This window comes from Rhipicephalus microplus, chromosome 6, assembly GCF_043290135.1.
Source record: "Rhipicephalus microplus isolate Deutch F79 chromosome 6, USDA_Rmic, whole genome shotgun sequence".
NCBI lineage: Eukaryota > Metazoa > Arthropoda > Arachnida > Ixodida > Ixodidae > Rhipicephalus > Rhipicephalus microplus.
Genome location: NC_134705.1, coordinates 24,986,233 through 25,009,773, shown reverse-complemented (window position 1 = coordinate 25,009,773; position 23,541 = coordinate 24,986,233).

Genomic DNA, 23,541 nt, shown 5'->3' with positions numbered 1-23,541 from the left:
GCGACAACGTCTTATTTAGAAAACAGTCACCCGCTGAGGGCAGAAGTACTAATATACCTCCTTCCATCTAAAACAGAATGCCGGAGAAAGGAGTGGAGATTACTTTTATAGTGCACAAAACCTACGAACAGTTGAAAGTTGTAAGATTGCTGGTTTTCCAGCCAAGTAAGGTAACACTACACCATAAAATGATAGCGGGAATACCCCATCACCAAATGAGAGAACAAGAACTGACAGAGGTTAATCTTCATCATACGAACAGTCTTCAACAGTTAAGGCGAGCAAGCAACTGACACGCAACAAGGGCATATGGAAGAGCTGTCACACAAGGTAGTCAGCAGTGAAATGACGCAGGTTGAAATCGGTGTTGGCGCCAGAGGTAGGCCTGGTAGGCTGACTCCCCCCCCTCCCCCCAACAATATAGTCTGCCCCCCGTTGCCCCTCTAAAAGGAAACATAGTCATAAAACTGTGCCCAAGTTCCCCACTTTCCCCCTGAAAAAACTTGCTCATCGTAGGTGCACCCCAGGTAAAACAATCCTACCACCCACCCTGGTTAAAGTACGGGAAGAACTACATAAAACCTAAAGCACAAATTACCACACTGTGGCTTCTTGCTTTGTGAGCAAATGAAGCTGGCAAGAAGTGTGTGGAACACCAGATAAAAAGTCGACAATCACCGCCGGCCAGTAACTGCTTTTAGAATAGCACGAAATACTGAAGGAGCATGCTAAGATGATTCCCACAAACGAATATATTATAACGCAACTAGAGGCTGTGTGGTCCTTTCTGAGAACACCACAACAAATAAAAAATCCTTCCATTCATGTCAGAAGTTCATGCACAACATTGAAAAGTCATGAAGACATACCTCAATGCCATTCAGGCCCGAGATTGTTAAAAGGAACACACAAATTCCAAAGTCACTGATAGATAACAAAGCCATTATGTATTCATATTTGGCTCTTATGCACTGACGGAAGATACTTGAACCTGAGTTCTTAATATTGGCTTCATTACAACTCTAACATACCCTCGAAAATACTGACTGCAGTTGGACGAGACATGATGGTAGACTACATTGCGACATAATGAACGTCCAGCACCAACTATCATCTAATGCTAGAATGGGTACCACAAATAATCTTGAATACCTACTGCCATTTGCTGCAACTCAACATTCCAACCATAATATGCGCCTCCCAGACAACATAAGACTGTTCTGACGACCTGCCCTCTCTCGCGGTGACGTGAAACATGGCCATGTACACACACTCATCTTTACGTGGTTAAACTGCTCTTGCTTGCCGGTTTAAAGACACTGACTTATCAAATATTTCTCACTATACTAAGCTCGCCCCCTTCATCGTTGTTGGGAGTGTGTTCAAATAACACTGCTGGGGCTGCATGCCGACGGTGTTCTTCGGATAAATGAGCATGGTACGCGTGATCATTATTGACCACATTTCACTTCTGAGCTATCTGTTATATTCCCGTTCACATGTATATGTAGTGGTCTCGCGTAATGAAAGTTATAAAAGGCAAAAGTATCAGTAAAATGGGCTTGTGTACTTTGAAATGTCTTTAATATTTTGATCATTTACACTGTGTGAGAAAGAAAACACCATAATGTTGTTTTATTGACACTGTGTATATTATAGAGAAATATTTCTGTTGTGTTTCTGCTATTTTTCTACATGCAATGAGTTGATAAAACCAAACTTGCTTGAGCTAAACTGGGGCTTGGAAGCTGATCAGATGACCATCAACATGTTTTCTTGCATATTCTCTATCAGACTCAGCTCACACGTTCTTCAAATATATGGCCTTTGTTATAATCAAATCCTGTGCCTTGCTGAAAATAACTTTTTTAATATGACCAGTGCCATCACTAGCTGTCCCCTTACTTTATTTGTTTTCGAATGTGTGTTAGATTCAGGCCAATGCAGCAATATTTGCTGCATTGACACACTGTCAGCGAGAAATTCAGCTAATTGCACTAAAGTTGCCGGGAGTCTTAATATATTACTGCAATGTGCTGGAGTTAACTCAAAACAAAACAATTTATGCATCAGATACATAGCAATCATGGCAACAGTGATGTCGAAACGAGTTCGTAATAGTAGATTTTCACATAAACAAGTAGCTAAAGAACTACTAAATGTCAATATCTGGAGATGCAGTAAGCTTTTTGGTGTTCAGACTGGCATATCAAAGTGGGGATAATGAATAATGAGTCACGGAGCACAAGCCTCCCAAGTTGTCTTGTGATGATGTTTCGCAAGTAAGTGGAACTCGTTGAGATTGTACAGTCAACATGAAAAACACTGATGCATCAGATTTCTCGCAATTACACTGCAGAATAAACAAATCTTTTATTCTTCTCTACAACTTGTTTTGTTTTTGGTTTTGGTGGTCCATTTTTGCGTATCGCCATGTGAATATATGTATATGTTCTGTCATTTAGAATAAACTTCAGCTGTAAGTCGGCGCATGTGTTTGTGTGGCTCTTTGGCTTTCTTATCTTCTTTGTTGTACTGTTACAATATCGAATCCATCCGAACTTACTCTGTCAGTCCCACTCAAACTTCATGGCTCCTATAGTTGTATTACTCTAAGTCGGCGCATGTGTTTGTGTGGCTCTTTGGTTTTGTTATCTTCTTTGTTGTACTGTTATAATATCGAATCCATCCGAACTTACTCTGTCAGTCCCACTCAAACTTCATGGCTCCTATAGTTGTATTACTCAACCATGTCAGGGTTACGACCAAGCATACGTCTCGAAATGTTGGGAGGACCGTTCGACATATGGCAGGGTTTACAGCATTCATTTGATTGGTTACGTGAACAGTGCTTTTTGGTGTTCAGGGGCATATCCACCACATTATTCTTTATATTTGCAAATGTGGCTTTATATTCAGTGCTTAAATGATGTGAATGAGTTAGAAAAAACAATTAGGCAGAATTTACGACCATGAGCTTGTACAATTAAAACAAAGCTCAAGATGCAAGACACTGCCGGTTTTTTTCCAACTGATCAATAATTGAGGTATTTAGAATAGTGTCCGCACCTTCATTAGGCGAGATATGGTAGCAAGAATCACGCTCAAAGCAAACACGAGGTTACACTCTTTTTCATAGCACTTGAGGATAAGTACCAGGCAATAAGAAATTGAAATAATTTCTCATATGTTTTCACACTCAAAAGCTAGCACATTTGCAAACCAATGCAAAGCTTAGATTCACTGAATATCATATTGACATTACAGCTGTTAATCAATTGTTTCAGCCATCATAACTGAGATGTCAGAAGCCCAATGGGGCTTTTTTCACACATAAGTTATTATTTGAAGACATAGCGAGTCTATAAAACACAGACACTTTTTTTCATACACTTGAGGATAAGTACCAGGCAATAAGAAATTGAAATTAATTTCTCAATATTTATTTTGATACTCACAAGCTAGCACATTTGCAAACCAATGCAAAGCTTAGATTCACTGAATAATATAATGACATTACAGCTGTTAATCAATTGTTTCAGCCATCATAACTGAGATGTCACAAGCTCAATGGGGCTTTTTTCACACATAAGTTATTTGAAGACATAGCGAGTCTATAAAACACAGGAGAACATTTTTAATGCACCTGAACAATTGATGCTGGTAAAGGCTTTATTCACTAGATTGACCTAAAACCAGTTAACATGCAATTTTAATTATGCCCGTGGGGGGAATGTTTAGTGATGTTATGTAAGTGGCATATTCTTGCTGTTTGAGACCATTTGTGCACTGTTGATGACTTCTTCATAGGTAGTAAATGATCTGTTTTCTTGTCGTATAACTTCAGTAAAGATTGCTTGAGAGGAAGGTTCTTTAAACATGGCAGCATGACACAGATGAGTGGTTGTGAGCCTTTGTTTTTCCATTGAAATGCATGTACAGGAGTCAAGCTCACTGCTACCATGTATGCCTTTCAATGCGGTGTCAAAGGGATGTACTTTGAAGATTTATTATGTCATGTAGACGAGATGTATAGTCCCAAGCAGGAATGTCTTCTTCGAGTTGATCAGATTAAAAGAACAAGGTCACTGCGCAGACCTACAGTCACGGCTACAAGAAGTTTTACAGTGTTGCAACACATGTCTGCCTTAAATGTCACGCACATACGTTCATTAATTTCATTGATAATTGAGAGGTAGGGTGTGTGAAATATTGTCAGTCAAGAACGGCTTTTTCTATCTGTTGAGACCAAGGACGGCATCAGTTGATGCAGCCTGCAGCTACAAATTCAGGAGCAAAAGTGGGCAACCTAATCATGTCTGGAGCAAGGACATATTCCGCCTAACGCTTAACCAATAAAAAAAGCCAAGAATTTTGTCTTAGGCAAGGCGGAAGTATAGTCAATGGCACAATATTATTCTAAAAAATGTCACTGATTCATGTAGTACGACATGCAGACATCTCCGCAAGTGTCGCAATGTGACTGAATCTTGAAGTTCTGCAAAACAATTGACACAGGTGATACACTCACGTGACGCTATACATTTTATGTTATCTACCTGGAGAAACTTTTGGATTTCTCACGTACGTGGGTGTTATGGACTATTTAGTTGTGTCAATATTCCTATTTCTGCTCGCAAGTGGGCATAAATTTTCAGTGTTTAGGTCACAACATCTGTTGAAGTAAATGTCTCCTGCTACAAGCGAAGAACTCTACACCACTGAGTCTAGCAGCGTCGAAGCTTATAATTCAAGCAGAAGGCGGAATTCAATGTCATGTAAAGAACGTGCCACTTTTCGAGGTCTATTTCTTGGACAGCTGAGCATGTTGAATGGGCTATGTACCTGGGCATCAAGGACAATGTTGTCAGCTTCCAAGTTATGTGACTAATGTATATTACCTGATTTCGGATATGTCGAACATCTGCTGCAGTTCTAGAAAATATGGATGCCATGACTGTATCTGAGAGAGTGTAGCGCGTACATATACAAGATGAATTCACTAATTTTATGACAAAGAACCCACTTAATTTCTTTCATGTAATTATGAAATAACATGAGCACTGACCATTTATGGCCGCTTGCAAGCACAATTAGGCATATTTTGACAGGGTTGCGACGTGGATGAAGAGTCAAGACAGCAGGTCAAATAATAAACTGTTTATTTGGGCTGATTTTGTGGCCAGTCAGATTACGGCAAGGCATTGGCACTTATAGCGGTGAATAGAGCTTCGGCCGTCGATCAACTCACAAGCGGTGAAGGGAGTCGGCATTTATACAAGTGCCGCCAAATATTTTAGCGTTATCGCTAGCAGCCCCCTAGGTTCCAGAATAATCTGTATTGTTCACGTAGGGGACTTTATTTTAATGAAATGATCTACTACAGTACCGCAGCTTCTCGAACACTGAAGGCGTGGTGTGCGCTGAAATTAACGCGCAGTGTAACAGGGCGACAAAGCAACTTGAGCAAAGAAACCTGGCGTTGCCCCCCCCCTCTCAAAAAAGGTGCCACCCAGATGCCTTAGCAGAAGATGGAAGTACAAAAATAATGCAAGAAAGCACAACCAATCAATTACGATACAGCAGTAACAAAAACAAAATACTCTCAGTTTTTCAACGCCCATAAAAAAGCTTCAAGCACGCGACATAGACAACTTCAGGTCGCGATGGACGTCATTAAAAATTTGTGATGCTGTCAGGGACAACCTCATAAATGAGTTGACCAAGACGTCTAATCACCATCTATGACTCAAAGTACCGTCACAGATGTTTTTCACTGAGTCAACGTTGGCCTATCGGCGTCCAACCCAAACACTTTCACTGGGCTGGCATTCGATGAAGCGTCGTCGAAGATTGTATTCGCGGCTGTCAATTGTTTGTTAGTTCTTGATATGGAGGCAGGCGAGTTGCCGGGCTTCTTTGATGTGTTGAAAGTAAACAGTCACTCCGATGTTTTGTTTATCTGATGGTAGGTAACAAGGCGTCGAGCGTCGTGACCAGGCTTCTTTCATACACCTACTTGTATGGCGTTAATTGCGTTGTATCTTGCTAGGCAGCATTGTATGCCAAGGTCACGTACAGAAGAAGCGCATCCCACGTCTTGTGTTCGACATCATCGTACATGGTCAGCATATTAGCGATGATCTTATTAAGACGTTCGGTGTGGCCGTTGGTCTACGAATGGTACGCGGTAGTTCAGCGGTGACTTTTCTGGCTGTACCTCAGGATGGCCTGAGATAGTCCGCCGTAAAGGCCGTACCTCTGTCAGTTAGAGGGCCTGTGGATCTCCGTAACACAGGACAGTGTTCTCCACAAAGAACCTTGCTACCTCAGAGGCAATGCCTTTAAGCAGAGCCTTTGTCTGGGCGTAGCACATGAGATAGTCGATTGCTAAGTGGATCGAATCGTTCCCAGAATTTGGTGTAGGGAACGCCCCCGGTGAGTCCTTGCGGATTTGTTGGAACGGCCAGCGAGATGGCTCAATAGGATGAAGAGCTCCTGCTTGTCTAGGCGGTAGTGTCGTTCATCGCTGACAGTCACGACAGGTCCTAACGTAACGACAGATGTCTTTGGGAAGTCTTTGCCAGTAGTACTTGTATTCTTGCACGCGTATGCGAAACACCGAGGTGTCTAGCTGTCGGGTCGTCGTGTAGGGCCTCAAGCACTTCTGGTTTCACCGCTGAAAGAACCACGAGAAGGTGCTCAGCTCGAAAAGGTGAGAAGTTCTTCTTTATGAGAACTTCGTTTCGCAAGAAGAACGACTCGAGTCCTCTCTTGAAAACATTCAGAACAGTCATGCTGTTATTCTCGAGGTATTCCACAAGGCTTCTTAGAGTTTCGGGTCAGCTCGCTGTTGCTCGGCGAATTCATCGGCAGTTATTGTTCCTATCAAGCTGTCCTCATGCAGGCTGTCGGATAGAGGTGGTTAAACAGGGGCACAAGACAAGCAGTCGACGTAAGAGTGTTTTCTTCCAGTCCTGTAAACGACGGTCACCTCGAATTCTGAAAGTCTAAGGCTCTATCGTGCGAGGTGACGCCATAGGTCTTTCAGGTTACCTAGTCAGCTCAAGGTGTGGTAACAGCTTGGTAACAGAGCTCACAGCTTTGAAAGGCAAGCCGTAGGAGTAGGGAAGAAACTTTGACGCTGTCAAGATGATATCAACGCACTCTGTTTCTGTAGTGAAACTTATGGGTGACGCCCACGTACACTTTGACGGCTGAATGATGTCGTTGCGTAGCATTTCGCGGACTTGTTTCTGCAGGGCATCAGGTTCGCGCTATGAGGCTCGGAACAGGCTTTGTCGAACTCGTGGGGCACTTTTCTCTATTATAAGGCGATGTTTCGCGACTGGAGTCTGCCCAATTTGCGATGACGACAGGAAGCACTCCTTGAATAGCAGAAGAAGAGACTTGAGCTGGTCTTGCTTTCACTTCGAAAGGCTCAGGTTGACATAAAAATCTGGTTCGGAACCAGGATTCGTCAAAACAGCATCGGCGGCGTAGAAAAAAGCGAATGAATTTCTGGCCTTCATGAATTCGTTGATGTAGGCGACCATCGCAACACGGTTGAGGTGAGTGCATTTGTAGTTGAAGTTTGTCAGCACCACTTTTGCTTTGCCCTCACGCAGCTCAGCTATTCCTCGTGCGACGCAACTCAGGCAAGTTTGAAGAAGGTGCTCATTGCCCTCGACAACGCCTTCAAGGTTTTCGGCCTTTTCTGTGCCAAGGAAAATGACAACGCTGGAGAAAGACGCACGGTGACCATTTCCACTAGCAGATTCAATGCGCGATTTCTTGAAGTAATAGGGGTCATCCGCGTGTTTTCTGAGGTGAGTTGGTTGACTCAGACCTCAGACTGACGACATCGTCATGTTGACTTGAAAAGTTCTTCTCAAGTATTCCAGCTATCGAGCAATTTGTAAGATTACAAAGTTGGCAGGAAAAGTCTGGTTGTAAGCCCATGTGCTCAGATTTGAGTGCACGTTAAAGAACCCCAGGTGGTCGAAATTTCCGCAGCCCTCTACTACGGCGTCTCTCATAATCATATGGTGGTGTCGGGACGTTAAACCTCACATATCAATCAATCAATCAAGAATAAGTCTGGTTATTGATGGTGAGTCTTGCTGTGCACTTAAGTCGGCTTTATTAGGTAACCTCCAGCAGTCCAGAGTTTTGGGATTTGCCATGCAGTCCTCAGTTTTTCCAGCTTCATCGTGAAAAAGAAAATGACGGCGTAATAGTCGGCTTCAATATCGACGAGAGCAATGGTGAAGTGGTCGTCGAATATTGCGTCGAGGTCACTGGTTCATCGTTGTGCGTTGCGGGTGGGCCGTGGCTTCATATCATGGCTACGTCTGTTTGCTCCACTCTTTTCACGTTGCCTCGTGATGTCTTGTTCAGGCTTCGAAAGTTCGACGAGGAGACCTTTTTGTCTTGCGGTGGGTGCTTTAGATTTCGTGACGGCGTCGTTGGCGGCAGAGGATCTCCGGTAGTTCGTCGTACAGCAGCCGGTCCTCCATCGATTGCTGTGCTAAGTTTTCCAAGTAGGGGCTTAGAGAGCGACTCCGAGCAGGGCCGGTGTGCTGCCCGTGGTGTAGTGAGGCGTAGCGGCCTGGCAACGGTGAACGATAAGATTTTCGGGATGTCGATTGCTTTCCCGCGAGGTAGTGAGCGATGTCATGCGGTCGTTTACCCCATTCTGGACACGGCTTATTGACGTAGAAGCCCCGTATACACATCTCTCAGTACAGGCAACGGCGGTAGGTGTGCCCGGCCTCACCGCAGTGGTAGCAGAAGGGCCTGTTGTCAGATGCACGCCCAACGTCAGTTTTCTTCGACGCGCTGGGCTGTCTCGTAGGCGAATCGTAGGACGTTGGCCGTGGTGGTGACAGCGGTGGCGTCTGGCAACGGAAATGCGACGGGGCGGTGTCTTGGAGTGGGCGTAGAGGAAGGGCGTGACGGCGGGCTGCAGCACATAGCTCACGAATTGCAGCTGCGGCTTGGAGGCTGAGTGACGCGCAGCGCTTGCTGGATCTCTGAGCGTACTACGTCCGCGATAGACACCACGTGAGGCTGCGCTGAAAGAAGCAATTTTTGCAGCTTTTCTTGCACGATCGCTTTGATCGTGTCACGCAAGCCGGTGGTTCATAGCGCTTAGATTTCGGCGTAGCTTGTAGACGAGAATCTATGGTTACATTGCCGCGTCCGCATCCCGAGCGCCTTTTCTCTCGTACACGTTTCCAAAATGAATTCAGAGACCGTATTTGGCAGGTTCCGGATCAGCGCTACGAAAGTTCTTGCTTGAATTGCTCACATGATCAGACAGACCTTCTTCTTCTCGTACGTGTTGCCCCGCCGCGGTGGTCTAGTGGCTAAGGTACTCGGCTGCTGACCTGCAGGTTGCTGGTTCAAATCCCGGTGGTGGCGGCTGCATTTCCGATGGAAGCGGAAACGTTGTAGGCCCGTGTACTCAAATTTGGTTGCACGTTAAAGAACCTTAGGTGGTCGAACTTTTCGGAGCCCTCCACTACGGCGTCTCTCATAATAATATGGTGGTTTTGGTGCGTTAAGCACTATATATTAATCAATCAATCCTAGTACATGTCGGGGTCAGCGTGGCGGAAGAGTTTAATCAAATCTTCCGTGAATAGCGCAAAGTTTTCACTTGGCATCTGCATACGAGTCTTGAGGAGACCTGCAGCCTTCTCCTTGCGTGCCACACTTGCGAAAATGATGAGGAACCTATCGCCAAAGACGTCCCACCTTGTGAGGCTTCGCTCTTGATTCTGGAACCAGATCCGAGCAGCAATATTCAAGGCGAATTACAATTGTCGGAGCTTGTCCTTGTTGGTCCCGTCATTGAATACGACGACGTGGTTGAACCTCTCAGTCCAGCTTTCCACGTCTTCCGTTGGCGGAGCGTGGAAAGTTGGCTGCTGTTTGGGTGGCCGCAGCAGGAGTAGTGCAGGTATGGCAGGCACTGTCATTATCGCTCTTGTCGGGTTAAAGCCCGTCCTATGGTGGCAAACCTTTTTTCCTGCGGCTAATCGCTGCTCGTGGCCTGCATTGGTGTCTTCCTCCCATTGTGGGCTGGGTTAACAGCTTTCTGGAGGCGTCCAGTCCATGACATAAGCAGCACCTTCACCTGATGTCACGGGGTCGTTACGTGGACGAAGGGACCTAACAGCGCGTCGAATAATCAACTGTTTATTTGGGCTGAACTTGTGGCCACGTAAAAGAAAAGTCAGATTACAGCTAGACATTGACACTGATAGCAGCGAGGAAAGAGTCGGCCGCCAATCAACTGACATTAGGAGAAGTGGGTCGGCAATTATACACGTGCCTTTGAGTATTCTAGCGTTATCGCTAGTGGCCACGTAGGTTCCAAAATAATCGGCAATATACAACAAGTGGGCGTTTTCTTAGCGAAATGTAGTACAGGCCGGAACTTCTCAAACACTGCAGGCGCGGTTGTGGTGAGAATTACGTGCAGTGTAACGGGGCGATCAAAGGACTTGAGGAAAGAAACGTTGCAATATTGACAGAACTAGGCAGTCTTTCACATCCACGTGTAAAGGAAATTGAAAAGCTTTCTCAGATAGACAACATAAGGTTTGTCACATGACCTGGGTGTAGGTACCACCCTTGTCGATATCTTCGCAGCGCTTTGAGATTCTGTCACATTGTGACGATGCTGGATATGTTTTCAGGCTCAACCACAAAATTCAGCGACATTTTTGAAGATCTAGGGCTTCTGTATCTGCCAAAAAATGCTCTACTGCTTCTCAGATAGTGGGCATAAGTTTTCAGGACATGTTAAGGAACTGAGTGGCCGCCTTATGTACTCCTTTGAAGAGTCGGTGAGGGACACTCAGCACAAAATTGCATTCAAGATGTACGGCGATGCATAGTGGAACAGTCATTTGATGTTGAGGGAGTGGCACATATTGTCGCACAAGCATCTGTCCACCCCCTAAAGCCGTTATGGGAGTTTTTGGTCTAACGAAGCTCAATGTGTAGCAGATTCGTGTATCAACACCAGGAATTGGAGGAAAAGCAGAATGGCGTGGCGCCGTGGTGCAAAATGATAGTATAGTAGCTGACAAAATAGGACGAAGGAGCTCGCATGACTTATTGGGATCTGGTATTCGGAGATGGGAAGCTCTTAACACCTCTAAATCTGCCAAGGTAGAGTTAAATACTGAATGCTGAGATGACAGGCATAGAAAGGTGAGCTTTTGGACATCGAATGCACTCCTCTTTATGCTGACAAATGTGCCTTGTTCGGGTGTTGGATGGCAGAAAGAAGATGTGGACTGTGCCGTTCTGACAAACTGTTCGTGACGAGTACTTTGTTTTGAAAATCATGACAGAATGCAAGGCTGAAACGTTGAAATGTCTGTCTGCCATTTCTCATTCTGAATGGCATATGTAGAAAACCAGAGACGATGAACAGTGTCACTATCAGCTTATTATTAGAAACATACGCGTCTGCTGGAAGGATTGGATAGTTGGAATTCACGAGGACCATTCGAGAGAAAATTGGTTATCATACATTAGTGACATCATATACAAATGCGAGGTGTTGGGTGTATTGGTCAGGCGCGGTTACTTCGTTGAAACTGCTAGGCTCGGTTGACTGTTGCTGCTATGACGTGAGCATCCTGATTTAGACTTCAGCATCACTAGGAGAACACAGTAACACCAACACACAGCACACACTGAGCTGAGTGAAGTCAACAAAATCTATAAATCTATACGTAATTTGATATGGCTGCCTCACAATTTATATTGAATTGCAGCCTAAAACTCAAATGAGATAGTCTTTCGCATTTATTTCATGTACTACATCAATTCCGTGGTTGAGTGAATTGCCATATGAAAAATGAATCCATATTTGTTTCTTTGTCATCTGAGCCTCATGGCTCTTTCACAATATCCATCCCATACTGATGTGGTGGCTCTGTGGTTAAATAGACGAAACTGTGATGATGTAGTAGGCAGCAGTATCCTTGCAACGAGAAAAAACTGGTATGGTGCTGTGCCTTAAAAAACAAGTCATAATCTGACCGATCACTTTGCACCGATGCCGAATCTACATTAGCGCATAAGCTCTCAAAACGTTGAAAATTGCCGCCTGTGTTGTGCTGACTCTTCCTTAGTCCTGGTTTTTTGTGCGATGTTTTGCTTAAATGCTTGCTGGTAACGTATTCTGGTGCTTTTCCAGACTGTATACATGTAGTCGTGTTAGCACTAAGCTTTTATCAGACCGGCGTAGGTGAACTGTTACGGGTTTGGGCATTTATTACTAAACCATGCACGTGCATACGCCTAGTTATTGTTGTTTACAAGCTGCCGAATTGTGTTCACTTGGTCTGGTGTATGTCTCATTCAGAGCGAGGTATCTGAGATTAAAAGTACACACACACATGTGACCATGCTGGGTCAGCTTTTCTCTGGGCGTACCCAGCCACCAGTGTTTATTTCTGGGTAAAGTGTTGAATCCACGGTGTGCAAGAATCGATATTAGTGTATAAAACTGTATGACTTGAACCCAAGCTTATGGCAACGCTTCGCACCTTATCCTACCACTTAGGAGACCAGCAAGATTGCGTTTCTTTGCCCCGCCGCGGTGGTCTAGTGGCTAAGGTACTCGGCTGCTGACCCGCAGGTCGCAGGTTCAAATCCCGGCTGCGGCGGCTGCATTTTCGATGGAGGCGGAAGTGTTGCAGGCCCGTGTGCTCAGATTTGGGTGCACGTTAAAGAACCCCAGGTGGTCGAAATTTCCGGAGCCCTCTACTACGGCGTCTCTCATAATCATATGGTAGTTTTGGGACGTTAAACCCCACAAATCAAGATTGCGTTTCTTCGTCTTTTTACGGCCGTCATTCTCGCTTTGTAAGTTCTCGTCATTCTCGCACATAAAAATGTGGCTTTTCTCACCTGTCGAGATCGAGACTACTGCAGCTGCATATTGTCCAGAACTTCAGCATGGTGAAAAAAAGAATATATGCTGCAATCGGGTCAGCTGATGCTTGTTTTCACGATTTTGCCAAGATCACATGAACTTTCTAATGATTCTTTGTATTGGCGTCTTTCGATTGTGATCAAGCCCCTCTGGTTGTGCTTGGCGCACAATCACGATGGCGTTTAAGGAAGAAGGAAGCAAAATCGTGGCCCTATAGAGCAGAAAATCACGTTGCGCAGATCATCCCACCACTGTGATAGGTGTCCGTTTAACACGCAACACAAGCTTAGCACCATCGTAAAATGAATTTCGTTTGTTTTGTTGGCTAGACAGTGCGGTTGTGCTCTAAGAAAGCTATAAATTTTGTGCTACTTTAATAAAATAATTTTCTTGCACGAGTACTTTCAGCCAACCACCGCGTCGGTAGTGATACCAACTCGCCTAGCTGAGCTACAGTGGGTTTGACATTTGTTATAGTTCACTACACCATCACTGCCTTTCTGAGCGTAAACTGCACTTTTGTTGAAGAGCCTTGAAAAAATTTCCATCTTGTTGTGAATGAATACTTCCCTGGCCACATTTCGACCTATTTAAGCAAGGCTTCCTCACCAAGACCTGGCAACCCTGATTTCGTCCTCCGGGTGTTCCGGGCAGAGAACTTCACGTGCCTTAGTGTCACGAGCAAGAACCCGCAGGAGAAAAGAAGGCGAGGAAGAATGAACAAGAGTCAAAATGGCACGAGCACGTGCACCATTCAGCGAGGCCCGAGGCGGGTGACTCCAGCCGAGATCAGCGCGCGAGCAGCGACGAGCTGGCATTGTCGACGTGGATTTCGCAAGAGAAGGATGCATCGCGAGCAAACACATTGACCACGGCAGCGGCAGGACAGCGACTTGGCAACATGTGAGGTGGGCGTCCCGAGAAGACGGAGACCTCGGCATGCTTCAAGGGAAGCTACTTGGAATGCAGCCACTGCGCATAGCAAGCGTCGACGTTCCTGGCGAGAACCCCCTTGGAAGTTCGCCACTGAAGACAGTCCCCGGATGGCCACGTCACCGTGCAGCACCGGTTATATACCGTGAACAGCCAATAGGCCCATGCATCGAGACATTTCTACGTCACCCACATGAGGCGACGACGCCAGCAGGTGACCACGTCGGCTGCGAGAAGGACGACGACTTTCCTCGAAAGTATCGATATCCCCGACGACGACAAGACCAATCTGGACATTGACGAGCAGCGATTCAGTTACGACAAAGTGACGAAAAGCACCATGAGAAGCATTCAGGCTGCAGAGATGTCTGGTAATAGTTTGAAAAGATTAGGCTGTACAGGGATTCGTTTATATAATAGTAGTGATTAAGATTGTAATTATTTCTATTTGTTTGCTGCATTTCGATATATTTGTATATAGAGGTTGTGCCATGCGCGTGTTAATAAAAGGTGGTGTGTTTTTAGAAGAGTCATGTCTCAGTCTATCGCCCGCAGCAGCTCCGGTAATCCATGACAGTTGGCAAGCCTGCCACGATTTTATCTGGCCCAGTCAATGAATATCGGTCTTTGCGGGGATGGATTGGGACAAAATAAATATTGGCAGATCCCATGTACAGTGTGAATCAATGATATGCGAAGGACGAATGAGAAATGTTGATATGTCACTTTAAAATCAGCACCACGTTACGAGACGGAGGTGAATGATGCCGTACATAACATCCATGTCATGGTTATTGTGTTTGCATGTGTCGTTTACCTTCGTCATCTGTTCACGTCACGTGATACCAAATTTAGTATATGTGGAGCTAGTGAAACAGCCGCGAGCATGCTATGAGCGTGGTATGCTGTCATGTTCCTACATGACATGCGTGTCAGGATTATAAGTTAGCACCAGTCATATATTTGGTTATTCATTGACGTCATGTAACACCAAATTTTGTATATGTGGAGCTGGCAAAATGGCCGTGAAAGCATCAAGAAGGCCCCCATATACTCCAATGTATAGCATTGACGTGCGCGCACGCTGGGCACATCGACGCTACGTTGGCAAAACGAGAGCACTCTATAGTAAGACGCCGGGCGCGACCAGCGTCTGTCGGCGCGGCCTGACGGCAACTGGCGCAACATGCAACAGGCTGCATTTCGCACCAATGCGTTACCCGGACAACACTGTGTTTCCTCTTTTTGTGACGAAGGGACGCTGTACGCGCTGAAACGCGCATGCATCGAAGCAACGCAGCACGGCGCACGCCTACGAGTATATATGGCAGGACCGTTGCCTGGCGTGGCAACGCCGGCTTGACGCGACAAAATGAACGCCGTCGAGCACGCGCACCATGTCACGTTGAAATGTATTGGCACCTTGACTGTAGCATGTAGTCATGTTCTCACTATACACGCATCTCATGATTATCATGTTTCCACCATAACCTTTTCATTTATTGTCGTCACGTAATACCAAATTTGGCATGTGAAACTAGCAAAACGGCCGCGAGTGCATCATAAGTGTGGCATGTAGTCATATGTAGTCGTATAGTTACATGACACTGCCATGATTATCATGTTTGCACCAGTATCAAACCTTTGTGATCCATTCACGTCTTGAAGTACCAAAGTTGGTATAAGTGAAGCTAGCGTAATGGCCACCAGCGCATCATGAGCGTAGCATGTAGTCATGTTGTTAAATGACACGCATCTCATGATTATCATGTTTGCACCAGTCACATACTTTCGTCATCTATTCACATACTGCAACACTAAATTTGGTATAGGTGAAGCTAGCGAAACGGCCACCAGCGCATCACGAGCGCGGCATGTAGTCATGTTGTTAAATGACACGCATGTCACGATTTTCATGCGAGGGTGTGTCGCTCGTGTTCGCCATGCAATCATGCCACACCATACCAGTTTTGCAACAAGCCAAGTGAAAGAAGCCATCGCAAAAGCTGCAAGACCGTGAAATGCAAATCATAACGTTAATGACATACATGTCACGATTTTAATGCTATGACTAGTCAATTATGTTTTTCATAGGGTCATGTTATGCCATACCATGTTTGGTAGACAGAGCTACTTAAACAAGCAGCAACATTTCCACGGGTTCTTCTCTAGTCTCTCTCCGTGTACCACACAGCTACATGAAAAAGACTTGCATTATAAAAGGAGTCCCAAGATAGTACTCGGACGAAGAGCTGTTAACCTACCTGAGACCTCAGAGAGCATACAACGCAAGAAGAATCATACGACGGGTCCAAACCTCATCCTCCGAGTGGGAAACAAAGCGCTCTGACTCGGTGGTTCTCAGATTCGCTCCCAATTAGGAACGCCCAGAGAAGATCAACCTCGGCTTCACCATACACGAGCTTGTAGGCTACGCGAAGACGCCGCCACGCTGTTTTAAACGTCAGCGTTTTAGGCATGTTGCCAAGCACTGTCGTGGGGAACAGAGGTGTAAGCGCTGTGCAGGGCCTCATGACTGTAAGACGCGTAAGGTAAAAAACTTGTGTGTGCAAACTGTGGCGGCGACCACCGAGCTAGCTACGGCGGATGTCCAGCACAACAGCTGCACAACGAAGAAATAAGAAGTTATCCTCGGCCCGAAGACTGTGAAGGAACCATCGCTCACAAAGACGTCCGGCGCGCCACAACATGGTGGTTTGGACGATGAGTATGCAGGAAATTTTCTGCGCCTAAATCCGACAAGAGCTAGTACTAAATCAACCCAAGTGCTCAACGCTGGTGAGAAATGTATCACGAACGACTCCGCCAAGCGCACCAATGCTGATGCACTCAGCTCACATCAAGTACCACCTGGAAGCAAACAGCAAGTAAACCTCAAGCCCGTTACTCATGCTCTGTTCAACACACTACGTTTACACGTCGCTAAGATGCCTGCGATTGCAACGAACGACATGATGAAAGCAGTCCTGGCTCTAGAGCCAGTGTTACTTTGCTCTGCTTCCACATACACACAGTAGAATAATGACAATGTTTCGCCCACCTGGTCTAATCCATCCTTTAAAAGTGCCCCTAATAATGCAACGGAACTGCGCCGGTCTTCCAAAACGTCTGTGCGAACTCAACTTTTTCCTGCGCGACATTCGAGTGCCAATTATAGCCCTCTCAGAAGCCTGTCTCCCGAATGCAAGGACTCGCCCAGGGTACACCCGATACGGCAACCCGAGCATAACGTCATTTGCAAATCGAAGCGCAACAATATATATAAGGCGGGAAATACCTCACGTCGCCTTACCAGTGCAAGACCTCTGTTCCAACTCACTGGAAGTCGCTGCTGTGCAAGTGTGCCTGGGAAACCGAAAACTGATTGCGGTATTGAAATACATAGGGCCACAAAAGAAGGTTTCCATGAAGGCTTTTCTAATTTCTAAAGAACCTTTGCACTCAATGTCCCGCTTTTCGAATAATCTGCGGTGATTTCAACGCGCACCATCCACTCTGGGGAGATAAGAATGTAGATTTTCGAGGCAAGGAACTTCTAGCAGCAGCGGATGCTGCCGACTTATCAGTGGTGAACGATAGCAAACCTACAATTTTCAGGCCACCCGAGTCATAGAGTGCAATAGACCTTGTACTTCACTCCACGGACCTTCTGGTATCATCAACCACGGCTTCAGACAGGATGAGCCGCGACTATTTCCCCATCTACACCACTATCCTGGGATTTCGAGCTGCTGGTTGACAATGCTACAAGTAACACGCTGGGACACCTACTGAGAAGCGTTGGACATATCCACTGGTGAGCGGTTCGCAGATACGTTGCAAAGCAAGCAAGCGGCAACTTCGTTGCCGAAACTGCCCGACCACTTTCCTGCTCCTGACTTGAAATTGAAGAACCTCTGCGCAGCACGTAGGGGAGCGGAGCAGAAACTAATGAGAACAAAAGGAAATCCGTGTGCGTTAACCGAATATAACAGGATAAACGCTGCGATCCGTCGACATACAAAAAAATTAAGACGAATTCAATGGGATGCTTTCTGTGAGAGCTTACCAACTTCTACGCCCTTGACAAGAATAAGGGCAGTATTAAATAGTCTTTCTGGTAAGATCTACTCACGCAGGCCATTCGAAGCACTCACTTTGAAACAAGGGAAAGATTTGCAAAACCTTGCAGAGGATTTTGCAGACGTGTACACATCCGGCAGATTAGCAGGAGCGGAGATTCCTCTGTCACTCCCAGTTTTTTCACACGATGGATACGCCATTCACATTTCGAGAGCGGGACATGGCACATAGCAAACTAAGAGGACGCTGTGCCGTGGGTCCCGATTTGATCAGCAATGAAATGCTGACAAATCTGCCATATGAGCGAAAAAGGGCCCTTTTGGGCATATTTAATCATGTCTGGACCACGGGAGATATACCAGTTGTTTGGAAGGCAGCATGGGTGGTGCCAGTCCTAAAGTTCAGAAAGGATCCTGTGAGCCTCGCATCTTATCGACCGGTATGTCTTACATCATGCGTATCTTATTTTATGGAAAGAGTGTTATTTATTATTTATTTATTTATTTACAGTACCTTACGGAGCCCTCGAGGGACATTGTGTAAGGGGGGTGGTACAGATAATATGTTAGAAATATATATACATATATATCTACACATACATAGACAAATATTGAATATAATAGAAAATGCAGTTAAACCTATGAACATGTAAGCAAAAGACATACTGGAAAAGTGAGTTACAGTATGTGAAGTTGAATACAAAAAATATTGTGACAGTACCTACAACCTAGCAATAGTGTAAAAACATCGGCAACACTCCTATAAACACTGATGATTACGAAGATGCGATAGAGCAGTTTTCGGTGCATAAGTATTTTTTAAGAGTATGATAGAACTTTGTGTGGTCTTGTTCTGATGCACGATCATCTGGCAAATCATTCCATAAACGAATAGCTCGTGGAAGAGCCGACTGGTTCAAAGCGTTAGTATTGCCGTAGATGCGTGATAAGCTAAAGGTGTTATGTAGTCTGCTCGAAGTTCGATGTGCTAGATTAAGGTGAACAGATGGCATCATGCTGGTGTGCATGAGTTTGTGAAAGAGCGATAAAAGTGCGATGTCGTGGTGAATTTTCAGTTGCTCGAGTGCAAGGCTATGTTTAATCCGTGTTACGCTGGACAGGTAGCTGTGATTACGCGCTCTAAATCGACTAGCTTCGTTCTGTGTACATTCTAACTTATCTATCAGGTATTGTTGATATGGTGACTAAATGGAGGATGCGAACTCCAGTTGAGTACGGATTAGAGCAAGATAAGCCAGTTTGCGCACATCGGAGGGAGCACTGTATAGATTGCGGCGCAGAAAACCTAATGATCTCGATGTGGTGGCACAGATAGAAGTGATATGTGTGGACCACGAAAGTGTAGAAGTTAAGTTTATGCCTAACTATTTGTAATGATCAGTGCGTTCTACAATACTATTATCATTTATGTATTGGCTAATAAAGTTATCACGTTTGCGACTAAAGGTGCTTTGTTTGCATTTGGAAACATTAAGTGTCATCTGCCATGTTTTGCACCACTCATTAATATGCTCGAGGTCTTTTTGAAGAACTAGATGATCGCTAATGTTGCGGATGGGACAATAGATAATGCTGTCATCGGCAAATATACGCATACATGAGGATAAGTTGTCAGGCAGGTCGCTAATGTAGATGAGTAAAAGTAAGGGACCAAGAACACTGCCCTGTGGTACCCCAGAGGAAACGTAACAAAGTGATGAAGAGCGATTGTTGGCGATAGTGACTGTTGGCGGTTAGTTAGGAAGTTTCTGAGCCATGTTAGCGTGAGTGAATCAAGTTTTAGTGATGACAGTTTTAATATCAAGCGACAATGAGCAACACGATCGAATGCTTTTGCAAAATCAAGAAATTAACAATCTGTCTGCAGATTACTGCTCATGTTAGAATGTAGGTCTGTGGTGAAGAGTTGAGTCTCGCAAGAACGACCCTTTCGGAACCCGTGCTGGTTAGAGAAAAAAAATTGTTACATTCTAGATGCACATAAATGTTAGAAGCTATGATACGCTCAAGCATCTTGCAAAATATGCACGTCAAGGAGATGGGGCGATAATTTCCGGGTGAACCTTCACTACCACTTTTATAGACTGGCACTACCTTCGCTATCTTCCAGTCAGAAGGCAACATTCCTGCAGTAGCGACTGCCGAAAAATGTTAAACAGGATAGTGCCAGACACATAAACAGTGTTCTTTATATTTTGGAATTGATATCGTCAATACCAGAAGATGGTGACATCTTCAGATTCTCAATAATTTTAACTATGCCTTCAATTGAGATATCTATAGGTCACATGATTGAGTAATCGCGTTCAACAATTTCTGGAAGATGATCATGCTCGCTAGTAAACACGGATGAAAAGAATGAATTAAAGACATGAAGACAATAAGTGTCGGCAAAATGAGTGTTATTTGCATCGTGTAATGAAATGAAGTTATCGTCACGATCAGGACTTATTACTTTCCAGAATTTTTTCGGATTAGATTTTAGGAGTGAAGGCGAATTCTGGAAATAGTATTTATTTTTCGCAGTTGTAATTTCGTGGCGATATTTCTTTAGGCATTTCTTGTACCTATCCCAAGACGTGTGTCAACGCGAATATTTTGCACACCGATAAAGCCGCTTCTTTTTGTTTCTAAGGCCCGTATTCCCAAACGTTTCTTCACTCAAGGGCTCCCCTCGGCTTGACGAAGTCAAGGCGGAGGGTTCTCCTCCACTCAAGCAGCCGCTGCATTTCATGAACGCTCCTCTACACTTCCTTCGCCAAAGAAGGCCTCGGGAGTGCTCCATTCACTTGAGTGAACTGCGTGGGCCGAGAAATGCACCTGATAACTAGAGTATTCGCAATTGCGGTTAAGAATTGCCTACCTTTGTATAGTAAATGAACGCTTTTCTTACGCATTATTTTTTTATAAATTGACATTACAGCAAAATACATGCATTTAGAGCGGTAGTACGGTTTCCGCAAGCCTTGAGCCGGTAGAGTTAGCGAAACCCCCGCTTCAAGTCTGGCAACAGTTGCGTCCAGGCAGCAGCTGATGGCGTTTCGTCTGCTGCTGAACGTTTCTACGTGCTTAGTTTTATTTTGTCTCGTGTGCGTCTAATAATTGCAGTTTATATTTACGGTAGTATCTGAGTTGGTGTTTGAGACCCTGCTTTCACCGGGGTGACTAACGAAATACGCGAGTGATGGCAAAAAGCAGAACATATGGTTTGTTACTTTGTTTACTTTCGCTTTGCTGAGAGCCTTCTGATCACTAGTGTAGCCACCGAACGTGTCACGCGGTGGAGTGAGTAATTTCTACTTTATATCACATTGCAATTGTGCGCTTTTAGAATTCACCTCCGACAAAAATTACTTGCACATGAATTCGTTTTCGCTTTGGGAGTAGGTGAACAGTTCCTGATTTCAGGGGACTGTGCTATGTTCATTTTTCTCATTTACTCCAAATTTCAACGAGGCACTTTCGAAGTTTTTCTGCATCTAATAAAAATTTTGGAAGACAATGTTAGCAACTTCTATTCGAGGTTACACCAGTGTAGCGTTGATTTGATTAACATGTGGGATTTAACTTCCCATAACAACCATTTGATTAAGAGAGACGCAGGGTAGCGTTAAAAAGTAGGTATGGTACACTCATGGCTGAGCATTTGAATTAGACTGCTATGCTAATTAAGAAAAGTGATCGCGTGCCTTTCTTCAACTAATGACGAAAACATCATTTTAAAGTTGTTTTTTTTCTTCAATTAGTAGCATATATAGTCGGCTAACAATGTATGTTTGTGTTTTTTTGTTTCAATTTTAACATTTCGATCTTCCAAGGATGCCTGAGTAAGCAGTTATGTTTCTCATCTTCTTTTCGCCCTGCATTTGTGGATGCTCTAATATAACAGATTCGAAAAGACGTAACCTTTAAATCTCTAAAGCTTCCGTCTCCAAGTTCACACAGCGGCCCCGTCCTAAAATGTTTGTCCTGTCTTCTTTACCTGCAAGCTCAGAAGCACATTGGTTAATTTAGGAATAACATTTGCATTTATGTTTTGGCTTTTATTTGTAGAATATGATTGCCGGGAATAGCTCTTGAAAATGACCGTGTTTTCTGTGCTTCATTCTATAGGCTCGGCAGTACATAATTTATAGATGTTTTATTCTTTTGTAAATGATAAAATTGGAGGCGGTTTTTACTTTGGTGCTGTTCTGTCTTGAAAATGACCCTGGTGGCTCACTGAATCTTGGAGAAAGTGTCGTCAAGACGCAGAATATTTTACTTTGCTGATTTAACGAAGATCAGTGCAACAAAGTGGTAAAAAGCGCTCGAGAGTTTTGGAGACATCGTGGATATATCTCGTCAAACCCCTGTAAATAAAATATCCCCTACTTTTGCAACATTATAATGTCTACACGCTGGAACCACGCCATCTCAGTTTCATGGAAGGAAAGTGGTGCTGGTGTATATAAAACAAGCTTGATTTTTGTAGAACTGCTCTCCGGTAGAATTGGAGAAGAGGGTTTTGTGATTCTGTCTCATCCTGAAAAGACAAACAGAACGATAACTATGTCTTCAAAAATAAACAAAGTAGAAATTATGAATGGCGAAATAAGCCTTTATTATGAATACTTATGAATGCTTTCTTGAGCTTATGAATGCTTTCTTGTTCTCGAATTACTTCTCTGTGGAGATGTTCAAACCGATCCTGGTCCTAAAACCCAAGATTTATTGTTACAAACTTTGGAAGGACAAGAGGTTCTGCGATGATGATGATGATGATGTGTGGCGCTTTGTGGCGCAAGGGCCAATTGATGGCCAAAGAGCGCCATTTCGATGAGTAGAGATGCGGACAATGATATGTTGCGTGGCTGTATAGGGGCCTTAAAATTCCTCGCGATAATGCCGGTAAAAACATAAGTATTAATATTGCTACGATACTGAGGATGCGCGTGGAAGAAAAAAAAACGAGGTTGGCACGAGCGGTGATCGGCCAGATCCCTGGACTCTCGCATTGATTATCTCCTGTAAATAAAGGCATCCATCACACCGTAACAAGATTGGTGGAAGGTGCGGGGTACAGCGGAGCGATCCAAGGCCAACGATCACGGAAGCGCTACCCCAAGAACTACGCCGAAGCCGCCGACTGGCTGGTCTACCACCGCTCTCTATGGAACCGATTGCTGACGGCGACACCACGCACTCTTCGTCTGGCGCTGCGTGGCCCCGGCACATGGTACCACGAAGCTTCTCAGGGAGGGTCGGAGAAGACGTCGACGAATGGCTGAAACACTTAAACCGTGTGAGTAAATACAACTGTTGGGATGCGGCCTCCCGGTTGTCCAACGTCGGATTGTTTCTTCAAGGGACGGCGTTGGTGTGGTTTGAAAACCACGAAGAAACAATAATGACCTGGGAAGCGTTTGAGAAAGAAATAGCGAGCTGCTTCGGGGACCCATTGATGAAGAAGAAGCGCGCTCAGCAAACTTTGATGCAGCGTGCTCAAGTCCCCGGTGAAACATGCACAACTTACATTGAAGAGATCCTGAAATAGTG